A 23,524-nucleotide genomic window follows, 5' to 3' on the forward strand; every position below is an offset into this window, starting at 1 on the left:
CATAGAGTCTGTGACACACTCACCCAGGGTACAGTGACTTTGGCCTCCCTAGTGAGTCTGCAAGTCTCAGCATACATTGGTTTTGGCCTTTCCATACAGTCTGTGACACACTCACCCAGTGTACTTGTTTGGCATCTCCATACAGCCTGTGACACACTCACCCAGGGTATAGTGACTTTGGCCTCCCTAGTGAGTTTGCAAGTCTCAGCATACATTGGTTTTGGCCTTCCCATAGAGTCTGTGGCACACTCACCCAGTGTACTTGTTTGGCATCTACAGTCTGTGACACACTCACCCAGGGTACAATGACTTTGGCCTCCCTAGTGAGTCTGCGAGTCTCAGCATACATTGGTTTTGGCCTTCCCATAGAGTATGTGGCACACTCACCCAGGGTACAGTGACTTTGGCTTCCCTAGTGAGTCTGCAAGTCTCAGCATACATTGGTTTTGGCCTTCCCATAGAGTCTGTGTGTGGCACACTCACCCAGTGTACTTGTTTGGCATCTCCATACAGCCTGTGACACACTCACCCAGGGTACAGTGACTTTGGCCTCCCTAGTGAGTCTGCAAGTCTCAGCATACATTGGTTTTGGCCTTCCCATAGAGTCTGTGACACACTCACCCAGGGTACAGTGACTTTGGCCTCCCTAGTGAGTCTGCGAGTCTCAGCATACATTGGTTTTGGCCTTCCCATAGAGTATGTGGCACACTCACCCAGTGCACTTGTTTGGCATCTCCATACAGCCTGTGACACACTCACCCAGGGTACAGTGACTTTGGCCTCCCTAGTGAGTCTGCAAGTCTCAGCATACATTGGTTTTGGCCTTCCCATAGAGTCTGTGGCACACTCACCCAGTGTACTTGTTTGGCATCTCCATACAGCCTGTGACACACTCACCCAGGGTACAGTGACTTTGGCCTCCCTAGTGAGTCTGCAAGTCTCAGCATACATTGGTTTTGGCCTTCCCATAGAGTATGTGGCACACTCACCCAGTGTACTTGTTTGGCATCTACAGTCTGTGACACTCACCCAGGGTACAATGACTTTGGCCTCCCTAGTGAGTCTGCGAGTCTCAGCATACATTGGTTTTGGCCTTCCCATAGAGTCTGTGACACACTCACCCAGGGTACAGTGACTTTGGCCTCCCTAGTGAGTCTGCGAGTCTCAGCATACATTGGTTTTGGCCTTCCCATAGAGTATGTGGCACACTCACCCAGTGTACTTGTTTGGCATCTCCATACAGCCTGTGACACACTCACCCAGGGTACAGTGACTTTGGCCTCCCTAGTGAGTCAGCAAGTCTCGGCATACATTGGTTTTGGCCTTCCCATAGAGTCTGTGGCACTCTCACCCAGTGTACTTGTTTGGCATCTCCATACAGCCTGTGACACACTCACCCAGGGTACAGTGACTTTGGCCTCCCTAGTGAGTCTGCAAGTCTCAGCATACATTGGTTTTGGCCTTCCCATAGAGTCTGTGGCACACTCACCCAGTGTACTTGTTTGGCATCTCCATACAGCCTGTGACACACTCACCCAGGGTACAGTGACTTTGGCCTCCCTAGTGAGTCTGCAAGTCTCGGCATACATTGGTTTTGGCCTTCCCATAGAGTCTGTGGCACTCTCACCCAGTGTACTTGTTTGGCATCTCCATACAGCCTGTGACACACTCACCCAGGGTACAGTGACTTTGGCCTCCCTAGTGAGTCTGCAAGTCTCAGCATACATTGGTTTTGGCCTTCTCATAGAGTCTGTGACACACTCACCCAGGGTACAGTGACTTTGGCCTCCCTAGTGAGTCTGCAAGTCTCAGCATACATTGGTTTTGGCCTTCCCATACAGTCTGTGACACACTCACCCAGTGTACTTGTTTGGCATCTCCATACAGCCTGTGACACACTCACCCAGGGTACAGTGACTTTGGCCTCCCTAGTGAGTTTGCAAGTCTCAGCATACATTGGTTTTGGCCTTCCCATAGAGTATGTGGCACACTCACCCAGGGTACAGTGACTTTGGCTTCCCTAGTGAGTCTGCAAGTCTCAGCATACATTGGTTTTGGCCTTCCCATAGAGTCTGTGTGTGGCACACTCACCCAGTGTACTTGTTTGGCATCTCCATACAGCCTGTGACACACTCACCCAGGGTACAGTGACTTTGGCCTCCCTAGTGAGTCTGCAAGTCTCAGCATACATTGGTTTTGGCCTTCCCATAGAGTCTGTGGCACACTCACCCAGTGTACTTGTTTGGCATCTCCATACAGTCTATGACACACACACCCAGGGTACAGTGACTTTGGCCTCCCTAGTGAGTCTGCAAGTCTCAGCATACATTGGTTTTGGCCTTCCCATAGAGTCTGTGGCACACTCACCCAGGGTACAGTGACTTTGGCCTCCCTAGTGAGTCTGCAAGTCTCAGCATACATTGGTTTTGGCCTTCCCATAGAGTATGTGGCACACTCACCCAGTGTACTTGTTTGGCATCTACAGTCTGTGACACACTCACCTAGGGTACAATGACTTTGGCCTCCCTAGTGAGTCTGCGAGTCTCAGCATACATTGGTTTTGGCCTTCCCATAGAGTATGTGGCACACTCACCCAGTGTACTTGTTTGGCATCTCCATACAGCCTGTGACACACTCACCCAGGGTACAGTGACTTTGGCCTCCCGAGTGAGTCTGCAAGTCTCAGCATACATTGGTTTTGGCCTTCCCATAGAGTCTGTGGCACTCTCACCCAGTGTACTTGTTTGGCATCTCCATACAGCCTGTGACACACTCACCCAGGGTACAGTGACTTTGGCCTCCCTAGTGAGTCTGCAAGTCTCAGCATACATTGGTTTTGGCCTTCCCATAGAGTCTGTGGCACACTCACCCAGTGTACTTGTTTGGCATCTCCATACAGCCTGTGACACACTCACCCAGGGTACAGGGACTTTGGCCTCCCTAGTGAGTCTGCAAGTCTCAGCATACATTGGTTTTGGCCTTCCCATAGAGTCTGTGGCACTCTCACCCAGTGTACTTGTTTGGCATCTCCATACAGCCTGTGACACACTCACCCAGGGTACAGTGACTTTGGCCTCCCTAGTGAGTCTGCAAGTCTCGGCATACATTGGTTTTGGCCTTCCCATAGAGTCTGTGGCACTCTCACCCAGTGTACTTGTTTGGCATCTCCATACAGCCTGTGACACACTCACCCAGGGTACAGTGACTTTGGCCTCCCTAGTGAGTCTGCAAGTCTCAGCATACATTGGTTTTGGCCTTCCCATAGAGTCTGTGACACACTCACCCAGGGTACAGTGACTTTGGCCTCCCTAGTGAGTCTGCAAGTCTCAGCATACATTGGTTTTGGCCTTCCCATAGAGTCTGTGGCACTCTCACCCAGTGTACTTGTTTGGCATCTCCATACAGCCTGTGACACACTCACCCAGGGTACAGTGACTTTGGCCTCCCTAGTGAGTTTGCAAGTCTCAGCATACATTGGTTTTGGCCTTCCCATAGAGTCTGTGGCACACTCACCCAGTGTACTTGTTTGGCATCTACAGTCTGTGACACACTCACCCAGGGTACAATGACTTTGGCCTCCCTAGTGAGTCTGCGAGTCTCAGCATACATTGGTTTTGGCCTTCCCATAGAGTATGTGGCACACTCACCCAGGGTACAGTGACTTTGGCTTCCCTAGTGAGTCTGCAAGTCTCAGCATACATTGGTTTTGGCCTTCCCATAGAGTCTGTGTGTGACACACTCACCCAGGGTACAGTGACTTTGGCCTCCCTAGTGAGTCTGCAAGTCTCAGCATACATTGGTTTTGGCCTTCCCATAGAGTCTGTGGCACACTCACCCAGGGTACAGTGACTTTGGCCTCCCTAGTGAGTCTGCAAGTCTCAGCATACATTGGTTTTGGCCTTCCCATAGAGTATGTGGCACACTCACCCAGTGTACTTGTTTGGCATCTACAGTCTGTGACACACTCACCTAGGGTACAATGACTTTGGCCTCCCTAGTGAGTCTGCGAGTCTCAGCATACATTGGTTTTGGCCTTCCCATAGAGTATGTGGCACACTCACCCAGTGTACTTGTTTGGCATCTCCATACAGCCTGTGACACACTCACCCAGGGTACAGTGACTTTGGCCTCCCGAGTGAGTCTGCAAGTCTCAGCATACATTGGTTTTGGCCTTCCCATAGAGTCTTTGGCACTCTCACCCAGTGTACTTGTTTGGCATCTCCATACAGCCTGTGACACACTCACCCAGGGTACAGTGACTTTGGCCTCCCTAGTGAGTCTGCAAGTCTCAGCATACATTGGTTTTGGCCTTCCCATAGAGTCTGTGGCACACTCACCCAGTGTACTTGTTTGGCATCTCCATACAGCCTGTGACACACTCACCCAGGGTACAGTGACTTTGGCCTCCCTAGTGAGTCTGCAAGTCTCAGCATACATTGGTTTTGGCCTTCCCATAGAGTCTGTGACACACTCACCCAGGGTACAGTGACTTTGGCCTCCCTAGTGAGTCTGCGAATGTCAGCATACATTGGTTTTGGCCTTCCCATAGAGTATGTGGCACACTCACCCAGTGTACTTGTTTGGCATCTCCATACAGCCTGTGACACACTCACCCAGGGTACAGTGACTTTGGCCTCCCTAGTGAGTCTGCAAGTCTCAGCATACATTGGTTTTGGCCTTCCCATAGAGTCTGTGGCACACTCACCCAGTGTACTTGTTTGGCATCTCCATACAGCCTGTGACACACTCACCCAGGGTACAGTGACTTTGGCCTCCCTAGTGAGTCTGCAAGTCTCAGCATACATTGGTTTTGGCCTTCCCATAGAGTCTGTGAGACACTCACCCAGGGTACAGTGACTTTGGCCTCCCTAGTGAGTCTGTGAGTCTCAGCATACATTGGTTTTGGCCTTCCCATAGAGTATGTGGCACACTCACCCAGTGTACTTGTTTGGCATCTCCATACAGCCTGTGACACACTCACCCAGGGTACAGTGACTTTGGCCTCCCTAGTGAGTCTGCAAGTCTCAGCATACATTGGTTTTTGCCTTCCCATAGAGTCTGTGGCACTCTCACCCAGTGTACTTGTTTGGCATCTCCATACAGCCTGTGACACACTCACCCAGGGTACAGTGACTTTGGCCTCCCTAGTGAGTCTGCAAGTCTCAGCATACATTGGTTTTGGCCTTCCCATAGAGTCTGTGGCACACTCACCCAGTGTACTTGTTTGGCATCTCCATACTGCCTGTGACACACTCACCCAGGGTACAGTGACTTTGGCCTCCCTAGTGAGTCTGCAAGTCTCAGCATACATTGGTTTTGGCCTTCCCATAGAGTCTGTGGCACTCTCACCCAGTGTACTTGCTTGGCATCTCCATACAGCCTGTGACACACTCACCCAGGGTACAGTGACTTTGGCCTCCCTAGTGAGTCTGCAAGTCTCAGCATACATTGGTTTTGGCCTTCCCATAGAGTCTGTGGCACTCTCACCCAGTGTACTTGTTTGGCATCTCCATACAGCCTGTGACACACTCACCCAGGGTACAGTGACTTTGGCCTCCCTAGTGAGTCTGCAAGTCTCAGCATACATTGGTTTTGGCCTTCCCATAGAGTCTGTGGCACACTCACCCAGTGTACTTGTTTGGCATCTCCATACAGCCTGTGACACACTCACCCAGGGTACAGGGACTTTGGCCTCCCTAGTGAGTCTGCAAGTCTCAGCATACATTGGTTTTGGCCTTCCCATAGAGTCTGGCACTCTCACCCAGTGTACTTGTTTGGCATCTCCATACAGCCTGTGACACACTCACCCAGGGTCCAGTGACTTTGGCCTCCCTAGTGAGTCTGCAAGTCTCGGCATACATTGGTTTTGGCCTTCCCATAGAGTCTGTGGCACTCTCACCCAGTGTACTTGTTTGGCATCTCCATACAGCCTGTGACACACTCATCCAGGGTACAGTGACTTTGGCCTCCCTAGTGAGTCCGCAAGTCTCAGCATACATTGGTTTTGGCCTTCCCATACAGTCTGTGACACACTCACCCAGTGTACTTGTTTGGCATCTACAGTCTGTGACACACTCACCCAGGGTACAATGACTTTGGCCTCCCTAGTGAGTCTGCGAGTCTCAGCATACATTGGTTTTGGCCTTCCCATAAAGTATGTGGCACACTCACCCAGGGTACAGTGACTTTGGCTTCCCTAGTGAGTCTGCAAGTCTCAGCATACATTGGTTTTGGCCTTCCCATAGAGTCTGTGTGTGGCACTCTCACCCAGTGTACTTGTTTGGCATCTCCATACAGCCTGTGACACACTCACCCAGGGTACAGTGACTTTGGCCTCCCTAGTGAGTCTGCAAGTCTCGGCATACATTGGTTTTGGCCTTCCCATAGAGTCTGTGGCACTCTCACCCAGTGTACTTGTTTGGCATCTCCATACAGCCTGTGACACACTCACCCAGGGTACAGTGACTTTGGCCTCCCTAGTGAGTCTGCAAGTCTCAGCATACATTGGTTTTGGCCTTCCCATAGAGTCTGTGACACACTCACCCAGGGTACAGTGACTTTGGCCTCCCTAGTGAGTCTGCAAGTCTCAGCATACATTGGTTTTGGCCTTTCCATACAGTCTGTGACACACTCACCCAGTGTACTTGTTTGGCATCTCCATACAGCCTGTGACACACTCACCCAGGGTACAGTGACTTTGGCCTCCCTAGTGAGTTTGCAAGTCTCAGCATACATTGGTTTTGGCCTTCCCATAGAGTCTGTGGCACACTCACCCAGTGTACTTGTTTGGCATCTACAGTCTGTGACACACTCACCCAGGGTACAACGACTTTGGCCTCCCTAGTGAGTCTGCGAGTCTCAGCATACATTGGTTTTGGCCTTCCCATAGAGTATGTGGCACACTCACCCAGGGTACAGTGACTTTGGCTTCCCTAGTGAGTCTGCAAGTCTCAGCATACATTGGTTTTGGCCTTCCCATTGAGTCTGTGTGTGGCACACTCACCCAGTGTACTTGTTTGGCATCTCCATACAGCCTGTGACACACTCACCCAGGGTACAGTGACTTTGGCCTCCCTAGTGAGTCTGCAAGTCTCAGCATACATTGGTTTTGGCCTTCCCATAGAGTCTGTGGCACACTCACCCAGTGTACTTGTTTGGCATCTCCATACAGTCTATGACACACACACCCAGGGTACAGTGACTTTGGCCTCCCTAGTGAGTCTGCAAGTCTCAGCATACATTGGTTTTGGCCTTCCCATAGAGTCTGTGGCACACTCACCCAGGGTACAGTGACTTTGGCCTCCCTAGTGAGTCTGCAAGTCTCAGCATACATTGGTTTTGGCCTTCCCATAGAGTATGTGGCACACTCACCCAGTGTACTTGTTTGGCATCTACAGTCTGTGACACACTCACCTAGGGTACAATGACTTTGGCCTCCCTAGTGAGTCTGCGAGTCTCAGCATACATTGGTTTTGGCCTTCCCATAGAGTATGTGGCACACTCACCCAGTGTACTTGTTTGGCATCTCCATACAGCCTGTGACACACTCACCCAGGGTACAGTGACTTTGGCCTCCCGAGTGAGTCTGCAAGTCTCAGCATACATTGGTTTTGGCCTTCCCATAGAGTCTTTGGCACTCTCACCCAGTGTACTTGTTTGGCATCTCCATACAGCCTGTGACACACTCACCCAGGGTACAGTGACTTTGGCCTCCCTAGTGAGTCTGCAAGTCTCAGCATACATTGGTTTTGGCCTTCCCATAGAGTCTGTGGCACACTCACCCAGTGTACTTGTTTGGCATCTCCATACAGCCTGTGACACACTCACCCAGGGTACAGTGACTTTGGCCTCCCTAGTGAGTCTGCAAGTCTCAGCATACATTGGTTTTGGCCTTCCCATAGAGTCTGTGACACACTCACCCAGGGTACAGTGACTTTGGCCTCCCTAGTGAGTCTGCGAATGTCAGCATACATTGGTTTTGGCCTTCCCATAGAGTATGTGGCACACTCACCCAGTGTACTTGTTTGGCATCTCCATACAGCCTGTGACACACTCACCCAGGGTACAGTGACTTTGGCCTCCCTAGTGAGTCTGCAAGTCTCAGCATACATTGGTTTTGGCCTTCCCATAGAGTCTGTGGCACACTCACCCAGTGTACTTGTTTGGCATCTCCATACAGCCTGTGACACACTCACCCAGGGTACAGTGACTTTGGCCTCCCTAGTGAGTCTGCAAGTCTCAGCATACATTGGTTTTGGCCTTCCCATAGAGTCTGTGACACACTCACCCAGGGTACAGTGACTTTGGCCTCCCTAGTGAGTCTGTGAGTCTCAGCATACATTGGTTTTGGCCTTCCCATAGAGTATGTGGCACACTCACCCAGTGTACTTGTTTGGCATCTCCATACAGCCTGTGACACACTCACCCAGGGTACAGTGACTTTGGCCTCCCTAGTGAGTCTGCAAGTCTCAGCATACATTGGTTTCTGCCTTCCCATAGAGTCTGTGGCACTCTCACCCAGTGTACTTGTTTGGCATCTCCATACAGCCTGTGACACACTCACCCAGGGTACAGTGACTTTGGCCTCCCTAGTGAGTCTGCAAGTCTCAGCATACATTGGTTTTGGCCTTCCCATAGAGTCTGTGGCACTCTCACCCAGTGTACTTGCTTGGCATCTCCATACAGCCTGTGACACACTCACCCAGGGTACAGTGACTTTGGCCTCCCTAGTGAGTCTGCAAGTCTCAGCATACATTGGTTTTGGCCTTCCCATAGAGTCTGTGGCACTCTCACCCAGTGTACTTGTTTGGCATCTCCATACAGCCTGTGACACACTCACCCAGGGTACAGTGACTTTGGCCTCCCTAGTGAGTCTGCAAGTCTCAGCATACATTGGTTTTGGCCTTCCCATAGAGTCTGTGGCACACTCACCCAGTGTACTTGTTTGGCATCTCCATACAGCCTGTGACACACTCACCCAGGGTACAGTGACTTTGGCCTCCCTAGTGAGTCTGCAAGTCTCAGCATACATTGGTTTTGGCCTTCCCATAGAGTCTGTGGCACTCTCACCCAGTGTACTTGCTTGGCATCTCCATACAGCCTGTGACACACTCACCCAGGGTACAGTGACTTTGGCCTCCCTAGTGAGTCTGCAAGTCTCAGCATACATTGGTTTTGGCCTTCCCATAGAGTCTGTGGCACTCTCACCCAGTGTACTTGTTTGGCATCTCCATACAGCCTGTGACACACTCACCCAGGGTACAGTGACTTTGGCCTCCCTAGTGAGTCTGCAAGTCTCAGCATACATTGGTTTTGGCCTTCCCATAGAGTCTGTGGCACACTCACCCAGTGTACTTGTTTGGCATCTCCATACAGCCTGTGACACACTCACCCAGGGTACAGGGACTTTGGCCTCCCTAGTGAGTCTGCAAGTCTCAGCATACATTGGTTTTGGCCTTCCCATAGAGTCTGGCACTCTCACCCAGTGTACTTGTTTGGCATCTCCATACAGCCTGTGACACACTCACCCAGGGTCCAGTGACTTTGGCCTCCCTAGTGAGTCTGCAAGTCTCGGCATACATTGGTTTTGGCCTTCCCATAGAGTCTGTGGCACTCTCACCCAGTGTACTTGTTTGGCATCTCCATACAGCCTGTGACACACTCATCCAGGGTACAGTGACTTTGGCCTCCCTAGTGAGTCCGCAAGTCTCAGCATACATTGGTTTTGGCCTTCCCATACAGTCTGTGACACACTCACCCAGTGTACTTGTTTGGCATCTACAGTCTGTGACACACTCACCCAGGGTACAATGACTTTGGCCTCCCTAGTGAGTCTGCGAGTCTCAGCATACATTGGTTTTGGCCTTCCCATAAAGTATGTGGCACACTCACCCAGGGTACAGTGACTTTGGCTTCCCTAGTGAGTCTGCAAGTCTCAGCATACATTGGTTTTGGCCTTCCCATAGAGTCTGTGTGTGGCACTCTCACCCAGTGTACTTGTTTGGCATCTCCATACAGCCTGTGACACACTCACCCAGGGTACAGTGACTTTGGCCTCCCTAGTGAGTCTGCAAGTCTCGGCATACATTGGTTTTGGCCTTCCCATAGAGTCTGTGGCACTCTCACCCAGTGTACTTGTTTGGCATCTCCATACAGCCTGTGACACACTCACCCAGGGTACAGTGACTTTGGCCTCCCTAGTGAGTCTGCAAGTCTCAGCATACATTGGTTTTGGCCTTCCCATAGAGTCTGTGACACACTCACCCAGGGTACAGTGACTTTGGCCTCCCTAGTGAGTCTGCAAGTCTCAGCATACATTGGTTTTGGCCTTTCCATACAGTCTGTGACACACTCACCCAGTGTACTTGTTTGGCATCTCCATACAGCCTGTGACACACTCACCCAGGGTACAGTGACTTTGGCCTCCCTAGTGAGTTTGCAAGTCTCAGCATACATTGGTTTTGGCCTTCCCATAGAGTCTGTGGCACACTCACCCAGTGTACTTGTTTGGCATCTACAGTCTGTGACACACTCACCCAGGGTACAACGACTTTGGCCTCCCTAGTGAGTCTGCGAGTCTCAGCATACATTGGTTTTGGCCTTCCCATAGAGTATGTGGCACACTCACCCAGGGTACAGTGACTTTGGCTTCCCTAGTGAGTCTGCAAGTCTCAGCATACATTGGTTTTGGCCTTCCCATTGAGTCTGTGTGTGGCACACTCACCCAGTGTACTTGTTTGGCATCTCCATACAGCCTGTGACACACTCACCCAGGGTACAGTGACTTTGGCCTCCCTAGTGAGTCTGCAAGTCTCAACATACATTGGTTTTGGCCTTCCCATAGAGTCTGTGGCACACTCACCCAGTGTACTTGTTTGGCATCTCCATACAGTCTATGACACACACACCCAGGGTACAGTGACTTTGGCCTCCCTAGTGAGTCTGCAAGTCTCAGCATACATTGGTTTTGGCCTTCCCATAGAGTCTGTGGCACACTCACCCAGGGTACAGTGACTTTGGCCTCCCTAGTGAGTCTGCAAGTCTCAGCATACATTGGTTTTGGCCTTCCCATAGAGTATGTGGCACACTCACCCAGTGTACTTGTTTGGCATCTACAGTCTGTGACACACTCACCTAGGGTACAATGACTTTGGCCTCCCTAGTGAGTCTGCGAGTCTCAGCATACATTGGTTTTGGCCTTCCCATAGAGTATGTGGCACACTCACCCAGTGTACTTGTTTGGCATCTCCATACAGCCTGTGACACACTCACCCAGGGTACAGTGACTTTGGCCTCCCGAGTGAGTCTGCAAGTCTCAGCATACATTGGTTTTGGCCTTCCCATAGAGTCTTTGGCACTCTCACCCAGTGTACTTGTTTGGCATCTCCATACAGCCTGTGACACACTCACCCAGGGTACAGTGACTTTGGCCTCCCTAGTGAGTCTGCAAGTCTCAGCATACATTGGTTTTGGCCTTCCCATAGAGTCTGTGGCACACTCACCCAGTGTACTTGTTTGGCATCTCCATACAGCCTGTGACACACTCACCCAGGGTACAGTGACTTTGGCCTCCCTAGTGAGTCTGCAAGTCTCAGCATACATTGGTTTTGGCCTTCCCATAGAGTCTGTGACACACTCACCCAGGGTACAGTGACTTTGGCCTCCCTAGTGAGTCTGCGAATGTCAGCATACATTGGTTTTGGCCTTCCCATAGAGTATGTGGCACACTCACCCAGTGTACTTGTTTGGCATCTCCATACAGCCTGTGACACACTCACCCAGGGTACAGTGACTTTGGCCTCCCTAGTGAGTCTGCAAGTCTCAGCATACATTGGTTTTGGCCTTCCCATAGAGTCTGTGGCACACTCACCCAGTGTACTTGTTTGGCATCTCCATACAGCCTGTGACACACTCACCCAGGGTACAGTGACTTTGGCCTCCCTAGTGAGTCTGCAAGTCTCAGCATACATTGGTTTTGGCCTTCCCATAGAGTCTGTGACACACTCACCCAGGGTACAGTGACTTTGGCCTCCCTAGTGAGTCTGTGAGTCTCAGCATACATTGGTTTTGGCCTTCCCATAGAGTATGTGGCACACTCACCCAGTGTACTTGTTTGGCATCTCCATACAGCCTGTGACACACTCACCCAGGGTACAGTGACTTTGGCCTCCCTAGTGAGTCTGCAAGTCTCAGCATACATTGGTTTCTGCCTTCCCATAGAGTCTGTGGCACTCTCACCCAGTGTACTTGTTTGGCATCTCCATACAGCCTGTGACACACTCACCCAGGGTACAGTGACTTTGGCCTCCCTAGTGAGTCTGCAAGTCTCAGCATACATTGGTTTTGGCCTTCCCATAGAGTCTGTGGCACTCTCACCCAGTGTACTTGCTTGGCATCTCCATACAGCCTGTGACACACTCACCCAGGGTACAGTGACTTTGGCCTCCCTAGTGAGTCTGCAAGTCTCAGCATACATTGGTTTTGGCCTTCCCATAGAGTCTGTGGCACTCTCACCCAGTGTACTTGTTTGGCATCTCCATACAGCCTGTGACACACTCACCCAGGGTACAGTGACTTTGGCCTCCCTAGTGAGTCTGCAAGTCTCAGCATACATTGGTTTTGGCCTTCCCATAGAGTCTGTGGCACACTCACCCAGTGTACTTGTTTGGCATCTCCATACAGCCTGTGACACACTCACCCAGGGTACAGTGACTTTGGCCTCCCTAGTGAGTCTGCAAGTCTCAGCATACATTGGTTTTGGCCTTCCCATAGAGTCTGTGGCACTCTCACCCAGTGTACTTGCTTGGCATCTCCATACAGCCTGTGACACACTCACCCAGGGTACAGTGACTTTGGCCTCCCTAGTGAGTCTGCAAGTCTCAGCATACATTGGTTTTGGCCTTCCCATAGAGTCTGTGGCACTCTCACCCAGTGTACTTGTTTGGCATCTCCATACAGCCTGTGACACACTCACCCAGGGTACAGTGACTTTGGCCTCCCTAGTGAGTCTGCAAGTCTCAGCATACATTGGTTTTGGCCTTCCCATAGAGTCTGTGGCACACTCACCCAGTGTACTTGTTTGGCATCTCCATACAGCCCGTGACACACTCACCCAGGGTACAGGGACTTTGGCCTCCCTAGTGAGTCTGCAAGTCTCAGCATACATTGGTTTTGGCCTTCCCATAGAGTCTGGCACTCTCACCCAGTGTACTTGTTTGGCATCTCCATACAGCCTGTGACACACTCACCCAGGGTCCAGTGACTTTGGCCTCCCTAGTGAGTCTGCAAGTCTCGGCATACATTGGTTTTGGCCTTCCCATAGAGTCTGTGGCACTCTCACCCAGTGTACTTGTTTGGCATCTCCATACAGCCTGTGACACACTCATCCAGGGTACAGTGACTTTGGCCTCCCTAGTGAGTCCGCAAGTCTCAGCATACATTGGTTTTGGCCTTCCCATAGAGTCTGTGACACACTCACCCAGGGTACAGTGACTTTGGCCTCCCTAGTGAGTCTGCAAGTCTCAGCATACATTGGTTTTGGCCTTCCCATACAGTCTGTGACACACTCACCCAGTGTACTTGTTTGGCATCTACAGTCTGTGACACACTCACCCAGGGTACAATGACTTTGGCCTCCCTAGTGAGTCTGCGAGTCTCAGCATACATTGGTTTTGGCCTTCCCATAGAGTATGTGGCACACTCACCCAGGGTACAGTGACTTTGGCTTCCCTAGTGAGTCTGCAAGTCTCAGCATACATTGGTTTTGGCCTTCCCATAGAGTCTGTGTGTGGCACACTCACCCAGTGTACTTGTTTGGCATCTCCATACAGCCTGTGACACACTCACCCAGGGTACAGTGACTTTGGCCTCCCTAGTGAGTCTGCAAGTCTCAGCATACATTGGTTTTGGCCTTCCCATAGAGTCTGTGGCACACTCACCCAGTGTACTTGTTTGGCATCTCCATACAGTCTATGACACACACACCCAGGGTACAGTGACTTTGGCCTCCCTAGTGAGTCTGCAAGTCTCAGCATACATTGGTTTTGGCCTTCCCATAGAGTCTGTGACACACTCACCCAGGGTACAGTGACTTTGGCCTCCCTAGTGAGTCTGCAAGTCTCAGCATACATTGGTTTTGGCCTTCCCATACAGCCTGTGACACACTCACCCAGGGTACAGTGACTTTGGCCTCCCTAGTGAGTCTGCGAGTCTCAGCATACATTGGTTTTGGCCTTCCCATAGAGTATGTGGCACACTCGATCACCCAGTGTACTTGTTTGGCATCTACAGTCTGTGACACACTCACCCAGGGTACAGTGACTTTGGCCTCCCTAGTGAGTCTGCGAGTCTCAGTATACATTGGTTTTGGCCTTCCCATAGAGTCTGTGGCACACTCACCCAGTGTACTTGTTTGGCATCTCCATACAGTCTATGACACACACACCCAGGGTACAGTGACTTTGGCCTCCCTAGTGAGTCTGCAAGTCTCAGCATACATTGGTTTTGGCCTTCCCATAGAGTCTGTGGCACTCTCACCCAGTGTACTTGTTTGGCATCTACAGTCTGTGACACACTCACCCAGGGTACAGTGACTTTGGCCTCCCTAGTGAGTCTGCAAGTCTCAGCATACATTGGTTTTGGCCTTCTAATACAGCCTGTAACACACTCACCCAGGGTACAGTGACTTTGGCCTCCCTAGTGAGTCTGCGAGTCTCAGCATACATTGGTTTTGGCCTTCCCATAGAGTATGTGGCACACTCGATCACCCAGTGTACTTGTTTGGCATCTACAGTCTGTGACACACTCACCCAGGGTACAGTGACTTTGGCCTCCCTAGTGAGTCTGCGAGTCTCAGTATACATTGGTTTTGGCCTTCCCATAGAGTCTGTGACACACTCACCCAGGGTACTTGTTTGGCATCTCCATACAGTCTGTGACACACTCACCCAGTGTACTTGTTTGGCATCTCCATACAGTCTGTGACACACTCACCCAGTGTACTTGTTTGGCATCTCCATACAGTCTGTGACACACTCACCCAGGGTACAGTATAGCTTTGCATGGCCTTTGCATTGAGTCTGGCACACTCACCCATTGTACAGTGGTTTATACTCCCCATTGAGTCTATAGCACACTCACACCCAGCATTGTATTGGTCTTTCAATCGAGTCTGTGACACACTCACCCAAGGTACAGTGATGTTGGCTTGCCATTGAGTACAGGGTGCAGTGGCTTAATTTGGCCTCCCCATTGAGTCTGTAGCATACTTGCCTACGATACAGTGGCTTTGGCATTCCCATTGAGTCTGTAGCAAACTCACCCAAGTGATGTGTTGTTTACTGTGTGATGTTTAGTGTCTGAATGATGATGTAACAAGGCACTAAATTACCTGGGTATAATAATATCATGTGTTTTTATGATTTTCTGAAATTTTTCTTTTTTTCTTTCACTTTTTAATCTAAACTTAAGGAAAAAGCTGTTATGCATACCTTTTTTAACCCAATGGATAATGACAAGAAACATTAACTTATTTCTATTCAACCATGACACACTTACTCACGTACTGCATGTATGACACTTTACCTCGTTTTGCAGTTGGTAAAAAATATAAAATCCATGATACAGCCATTAAACTGAGTACTAGTCCTATGACCAGTAACAGACGATCTTGGACTTTTTTACTAATAATAATAACAGCAACAAATACCAACAATATCTGCAATGAAGATATTGAATATGGTTTTAAATACATCAACACATAATATTAAAAACAGCTTAAAAACAAAGCTGTTATGGAGAGTGAAATACGGAGAGACAATCAGAACTTCAATACCGTCAAATGGCACATGGCATAAAGAAAGTTTAATAGCTTTAATTTATTAAAACTGAAAAAGTCAGACTTGGGATGCTCTGATTTGGAAACAAATTAACATTATTTTTTATTAACATGTTCAGTTTTATTGAAATCTGCTTAAGAATTTATAAGAAAAGGTTGGCGATGCACAGAATGTCATTGACTTACTTAGTATATATCAATGTTTTAGGCTGTGTCTGAAACCAGAATTAATTAAACTACTCAATGTTCATGTTTTAAATATGTGCTATAAAAGAGACAAATACACCTACCTCTACTCCGGCTCCACAAAATATCAGACTATTTTGAAACTCTCCAAATTCTAAGTATTTTTGTGTCAAAGGAGTCAATACTGCCTGCAACAATAACACAAATTTATATAAAACAAGTGACGTGATAGTTGAAACAGCTCCACTGTTTCAGCAGCTAAGGCCACAAGTGTTCCCCCACTGCACAGAAGGAACTAATTTAATAGAGGACCATCCAAGGTACACACATATTAAGTATCTAAGCAAAATGGTTTTCAAGAAGAAGTCAACAATAAGATTTTTGATCAAAAACGCCAAAAATATTTGCTAAAGGAATTGAAGATTTCAGACACGAAATCGGACAGAGGTCCACACAAGGTACCTACATACTAAGTACCAAGGCAATTGAGATGGTGGTTGTCAAAAAGAAGTTAAAATAGTAATTTTTAACCAAAAATGACAAAAATATTCGCCAATAATAGAGAATTGAATATACATTGTATTGTCACAAAATGAACAAATCTGACAGAGGTTCACCCAAGAGTGATATAACTGCAATAAGATCCAAATTGAAAGTCAAGTAAATTGTAAGATATGCATGTCTATTTGCAATTGAGTGTTTTTTGTCTTTGTGAATACGACACTAATCTGCACTCATTTCTGTTAACACTATCAACCTTCCCATCTAAACGATATGTCAGATGAATGATTTTAGAGATCTTCAATGCAAAAAAATTACATGCATCAAAGACCCAATATGGTCAATGGACAAAGTTTGAATGAAATATTGCATTTATATTCCGAGTGGCTGAAATGCTAGATTTTTTTTCATTTTTAGCACTAATATGGCCACCATTTTACATCAAGACATGTAAGAGATATGGCCCTGACACAAGTTAAAACAAAATGGCCACTTATAGTCATCCATTTTGAATATGATCCCAAAAAAATGATGTCCATCAAGGAGCAATTATTGTAAATGGACATACCGATTATAAATGAAATAAGTCTATGCAAAACCGAGATCTTGTTCTCTAATGGCAAAAGTGATTGATTTTGATGATATTCTGGCACTTAAATGGCCATCATTCGGCCATCTTGAAGTGGATCATGAAACAAATGCATATGTATAATATGATGCATGTGTGAAGTATGAGTGTAATCGGTCCAGGTATGGCTGACATAAACAAGTCCTTGTTTTTGGATTACATCTGAAGGGTCAGGACAAAAAAGAATATCTTACCTCTAAACCACACTGGTTGAAAGAGAAAAAAAATTGAACTGTTAGTAACACTACAACCTCTTCTTTGATGTATTCTGCAATGTATAACAAAACATTCTCACATATAAGACCAGATTCACCACTGATAAAATATAGCATGACCTCTAAAGGTCACACATCCTGGCATTTATGACAACTAAAGGTCACACATCCTAGCACTTTTCGAGCTTCAAAGGTCACACATCCTGGTCTAATTCACCATCAATGAGCATGTCTCCATAATCATCCCCACCCAACACAGACAGAAATAACTTTGACCTTTTTTGCTAATATAGCAGTAAGTTCAAGAATGTGTGGGAATAGTGTTGGGGAATTTGTTTCCATAGAAACAAATCTTTATCATATATTTGGTGTACTTTTCATTTGGCAGAATATCTTACATTTTCTGCATCTTTAGTAAATAAAGTATGAGTACATGAATGTTTTGGGACAAATACAGGTCCAAGAATTTGTCAACATCTGAAGTGGAACATTGAATTTGATTATACTGCATGGGGCCATAGAAGTCCAAAAAACAATTAGTTCTCAAAATTTCACAACTCCTTGACATGAGTGCACTATAGCCATTCACTAAAACACAATTTACCATTTGAATACGTCCACTTTCCAGGATAAATATCAGATCCTTCAGTCTGAGCCAACTCCATTGCTGTTTTAAGTTCTGCACTAGTAACATGTTCACCATTGTGGTCAAGTGAGTTTGTATCCTCTGTTGCCTTGCCAACATCATTAGATCCCAAAACATCATACTCGCCATTATTAGTTGCATTATCTACATGCAAGTCACATGACATCTTTTCATGATTGTTGTCATGACAACTTTGATTTACTCTATCATATGTCAGAGACTGTGTCCTTTGACGAGGAACTAACGATTTGGTCATAATATAAGGTTCCTGAAAACTGGAACTCATGCAAGTAGGTAAGTGTGGCGATGTGTTGATTATCGTCCTCTCAATAAGTGAATGCGCACTCATCTCTTCTGGTTTGTGATCTTCATTACCATAGTTACCAACATTTAGCCAATGAGATGACTCTTCACTCTGCTCTTTACTTGTGTTTTCTACAGCATTTTTAACTTCATAATCCTTGTTTTCAGTAGCGTTTTTAACTTCACAGTACTCATTATCAAGGTGCTGTGAAGCACGAAGTAATTCCGCAGCTAATATTTTTTCTTGCTCTTCTAGACACGGTATATCAAAATATATGAATACCATGACGATCTGCATTAATACCCATAACACACACATAAATATCTGGAATTGAGGTGAAATAGTCTATATAATAATAATAATAATAACTTCATTGACATTATTCATTTTGAATAGAACATAGTCAAATACTATTCTAAGAAGAACAAGCCATGCATGGCACAGTCCCTGTTAGTTATCAAATTTAAGATATATAGTTTTGTTTATAGTAATATAGCTGGAATATAAACATGTCAGGAATATGATTATGATGATTGTTTAACATTTAAATGATTGACATTTGTATCTGATTGTCAAACGAGTATTGAGAGATATTGCTCTGGAACAGCATTACTTAAAACAAAATCAGCCATATTGAGTACATGTATAATGAAAATATAAAATTTAAACATAGTGAAACCATGTCAGAGATATGGCTCTAGAAGTTCATTCATTAAAACAAAATGGCCACTAGTCAGCCATTCTGAATCTGATCTAAAAAATAAAATAACATGCATGAGGAACCCGTAATGTCTAATGTATGTACCAAGTTTGAACAAAATCCATCCAGAAATGCTTGATATTTGATGATTTTTTAGCACATTCGGCCATTTTTAATAGGATCGTCAAACCAATATATCTGTATATCTATGACATGATGTATAATGAATATTTAAAATTTTAACATAATCAGTCACAGCAAGTCAGAGATATGGCACTAGAACCACATTTATTAAAACAAAATGGCCGCCAGTCGGCAATTTTGAATCTTATCTGAAAACAAAATAATGTGCATCAAGGTCCTATAATGTCCAACGTATATACCAAGTTTGAACAAAATCCATCTATAAACAGCCGAGAATTGCTTGATTTTTAGAACAAAAATGGTCGCCATTCGGCCATCTTTAATCAAATCGTGAAACAAATTAATGTGCATATGTATATTATCATGTATGATGTATGTGTGAAGCACGGATGCAGGAAACATGGACGCACGGAGGTCAAAACACAAGTCCCCGGGACTAAAAAAAAAAAATGAGATGAAAATAAATATACTGTTGACACTGGTTAAGATATTGGCACTTTCGTTAATATAAATTGCCAGTTCTATATGCATATTGACCATAATATATATAAACTTTGCTTCGTTATCTAACATATTGAAATTATGATTTGTGGTTTGTGCTGATTTGTGTTTTGGAAAATCAATCAGAAAGTGAAATTCATCCTCAACTTCATTAGTACCACAGCTTTCACACATTCTATCATCCACTTTCGTTTTTGGTCTTGTATGACGACTTTTCTCTATCATTAAATTATGATTACTAATTCTGAGTTTGCATATATATGTCCTATATATTGGATTTTTAATTTTTGTCAAGTACTGCTCTGTTTTAAATTCTTTCTTGAATTTACTGTAAGTTCTTAATTTATTATTTTCCTCAGATTTAGATCTTTCTGAATTACCATAAAATCTGTATTAAAAGCCGCAACCCTAATAGAAGTCACACCCATTCTTTTTGAATAATTGAGAATAAAAAATTCATCATTTCTCGTATGTGTAGATGCTCTAATAGAAGCCGCATCTCCTCTGTTGCATTGTAACATTTTAATAGAAGCTGCGGCTTCTAATACAGATTTTACAGTAATTGCTTTTCTCCACAAATCTACATAACTGGCTTCTATTTGATCACTTATGTGATGTATGCTTTTCTTGGTCTCTTTCCAATAATTATTAATTCGCCTATTATTTCTTGTATTGATTTTTCCCATTGTGATTGATCAATAATATTACAGGAAATTGCCTCATTTACTAGTTTGTTACCATTTTTGTTACATATTTTTTACCAATATCTGGCCATAATTTTTTAATGAAAACTGAGATTGAGTGTCTGCCCACGAACTGCTAGATTTGATGCAGTCTGGTTAACTTGTAAAAGCATTTCACACAATTTCAAAAATTCAATTTTTCTATGTATGTTCTATCTGTATACTTCTCTGAACCCCATATTTCACATCCATGAGTTAGTATTGGTCAAACATGTAAATATTTGTTGATGTGCTAATTATTTTTTTGGTATAGTTAAATGCTTTTAACGCTTTTTTATATAAATGTGCTTTTGATCAAACTTTCCATTTAGTTTAAATTCTATTCCTAAATATTTATAATTTTTAACTATATCTTGTTCTTCATTTTCATAACAAACACTATACTTATGATTTAATAATTTGCCATTTTTATTAAAAATCATAATTTTTGTTTTTTTATATGAAGCAGAGGTGGAAAGGTTAAAATAGGTCATTTGTCCCCATTAAGTAGTTAAAGTGTAAATTTCTTTGTCACAGACATTTGCACTGCCCCCATATATAATTTTATATTGTCTACAAGTTAGTTTTATTGCTGAAAATACTTCATTTACCAAAATAATGTACCACAGTGTTGACAAAATAAATGTTTCATACCCTTCTGGTACTCCACCAATGGTGTGAATTATCTATAGGTACGATGCATTTATCCATGTGAAATTGACCAATGGTGAAAGCATATGATTGAGGAATTAACATTAGTTTAAAAATAAGAGATTAATTCTTACCCCGATACAATGTATTATTTCAAATGAAATTGACCAATGGTGAAAGCATATGATTGAGGAATTAACATTATTTTAAAATTAAGAGATTAATTCTTACCCCGATACAATGTATTATTTCAAATGAAATTGACCAATGGTGAAAGCATATGATTGAGGAATTAACATTAGTTTAAAAATAAGAGATTAATTCTTACCCCGATACAATGTATTATTTCAAATGAAATTGATCAATGGTGAAAGCATATGATTGATGAATTAAGATTAGTTTAAAAATAAGTGATTAATTTTACCCCTATACAATGTATTATTTCAAATGAAATTGACCAATGGTGAAAGCATATGATTGATGAATTAACATATTAGTTTAAAAATAAGAGATTAATTCTTACCCCGATACAATGTATTATTTCAAATGAAATTGACCATTGGTGAAAGCATATGATTGACGAATTAACATATTTGTTTAAACAATAAGAGATTTAATTCCTACCCCTCTGGTGTGTAAAACCAAACCAATGGTAAGATTGTATGATTGATAGAATTTCAAATTAGGTTAACCAAAAAAAATTTAATTCCACCGATGGCGAAATGTGTTTGACAAAATAGCCATACAGTGAAACCTGTGTTAGTAACCACCTTTATATAAAGACCACCTATCTACCAGGGTATAGTGACCACTTTTAGGCAGACCCATAGCATGAGTAACCTCTATATAAAGACCACCTATCTACCAGGGTATAGTGACCACTTTTAGGCAGTCCCATAGCATGAGTAACCTCTATATAAAGACCACCTATCTACCAAGGTATAGTGACCACTTTTAGGCAGACCCATAGCATGAGTAACCTGTGTATAAAGACCACCTATCTACCAGGGTATAGTGACCACTTTTAGGCAGACCCATAGCATGAGTAACCTCTATATAAAGACCACCTATCTACCAAGGTAGAGTGACCACTTTTAGGCAGTCCCATAGCATGAGTAAGCTCTATATAAAGACCACCTATCTACCAAGGTATAGTGACCACTTTTAGGCAGTCCCATAGCATGAGTAACCTGTGTATAAAGACCACCTATCTACCAGGGTATAGTGACCACTTTTAGGCAGACCCATAGCATGAGTAACCTGTGTATAAAGACCACCTATCTACCAGGGTATAGTAACCACTTTTAGGCAGTCCCATAGCATGAGTAACCTCTATATAAAGACCACCTATCTACCAGGGTATAGTAACCACTTTTAGGCAGTCCCATAGCATGAGTAACCTCTATATAAAGACCACCTATCTACCAGGGTATAGTGACCACTTTTAGGCAGACCCATAGCATGAGTGACCTGTGTATAAAGACCACCTATCTACCAGGGTATAGTAACCACTTTTAGGCAGTCCCATAGCATGAGTAACCTGTGTATAAAGACCACCTATCTACCAGGGTATAGTGACCACTTTTAGGCAGACCCATAGCATGAGTGACCTGTGTATAAAGACCACCTATCTACCAGGGTATAGTAACCACTTTTAGGCAGACCCATAGCATGAGTAACCTCTATATAAAGACCACCTATCTACCAGGGTATTGTGACCACTTTTAGGCAGACCCATAGCATGAGTAAGCTGTGTATAAAGACCACCTATCTACCAGGGTAGAGTGACCACTTTTAGGCAGTCCCATAGCATGAGTAACCTGTGTATAAAGACCACCTATCTACCAGGGTATAGTAACCACTTTTAGGCAGTCCCATAGCATGAGTAACCTCTATATAAAGACCACCTATCTACCAGGGTATTGTGACCACTTTTAGGCAGACCCATAGCATGAGTGACCTGTGTATAAAGACCACCTATCTACCAGGGTATAGTAACCACTTTTAGGCAGTCCCATAGCATGAGTAACCTGTGTATAAAGACCACCTATCTACCAGGGTATAGTGACCACTTTTAGGCAGACCCATAGCATGAGTGACCTGTGTATAAAGACCACCTATCTACCAGGGTATAGTAACCACTTTTAGGCAGACCCATAGCATGAGTAACCTCTATATAAAGACCACCTATCTACCAGGGTATTGTGACCACTTTTAGGCAGACCCATAGCATGAGTAAGCTGTGTATAAAGACCACCTATCTACCAGGGTAGAGTGACCACTTTTAGGCAGTCCCATAGCATGAGTAACCTCTATATAAAGACCACCTATCTACCAGGGTATAGTGACCACTTTTAGGCAGTCCCATAGCATGAGTAACCTGTGTATAAAGACCACCTATCTACCAGGGTAGAGTGACCACTTTTAGGCAGTCCCATAGCATGAGTAACCTCTATATAAAGACCACCTATCTACCAAGGTAGAGTGACCA

The 23,524-nt window shown here is 45.1% G+C and overlaps 1 pseudogene across 1 annotated transcript in view; it reads right to left on the minus strand.

Moving 5' to 3' along the window:
* LOC144364510 (uncharacterized) overlaps positions 1-23,524 on the minus strand; it is a 50,958-nt pseudogene that overhangs the window by 14,533 nt on the left and 12,901 nt on the right. The window contains exons 6-9 of the transcript XR_014931738.1: positions 17,970-18,639; positions 17,345-17,418; positions 16,126-16,209; positions 15,583-15,715 (exon numbers count right to left, since the gene is read on the minus strand). The product of XR_014931738.1 is annotated as an uncharacterized LOC144364510 (transcript). The remainder of the gene's footprint in view (positions 1-15,582; positions 15,716-16,125; positions 16,210-17,344; positions 17,419-17,969; positions 18,640-23,524) is intronic.

The sequence above is a fragment of the Saccoglossus kowalevskii genome, chromosome 15 (assembly GCF_978046115.1).
Source record: "Saccoglossus kowalevskii chromosome 15, keSacKowa6.1, whole genome shotgun sequence".
Classification (NCBI taxonomy): Eukaryota; Metazoa; Hemichordata; class Enteropneusta; family Harrimaniidae; genus Saccoglossus; species Saccoglossus kowalevskii.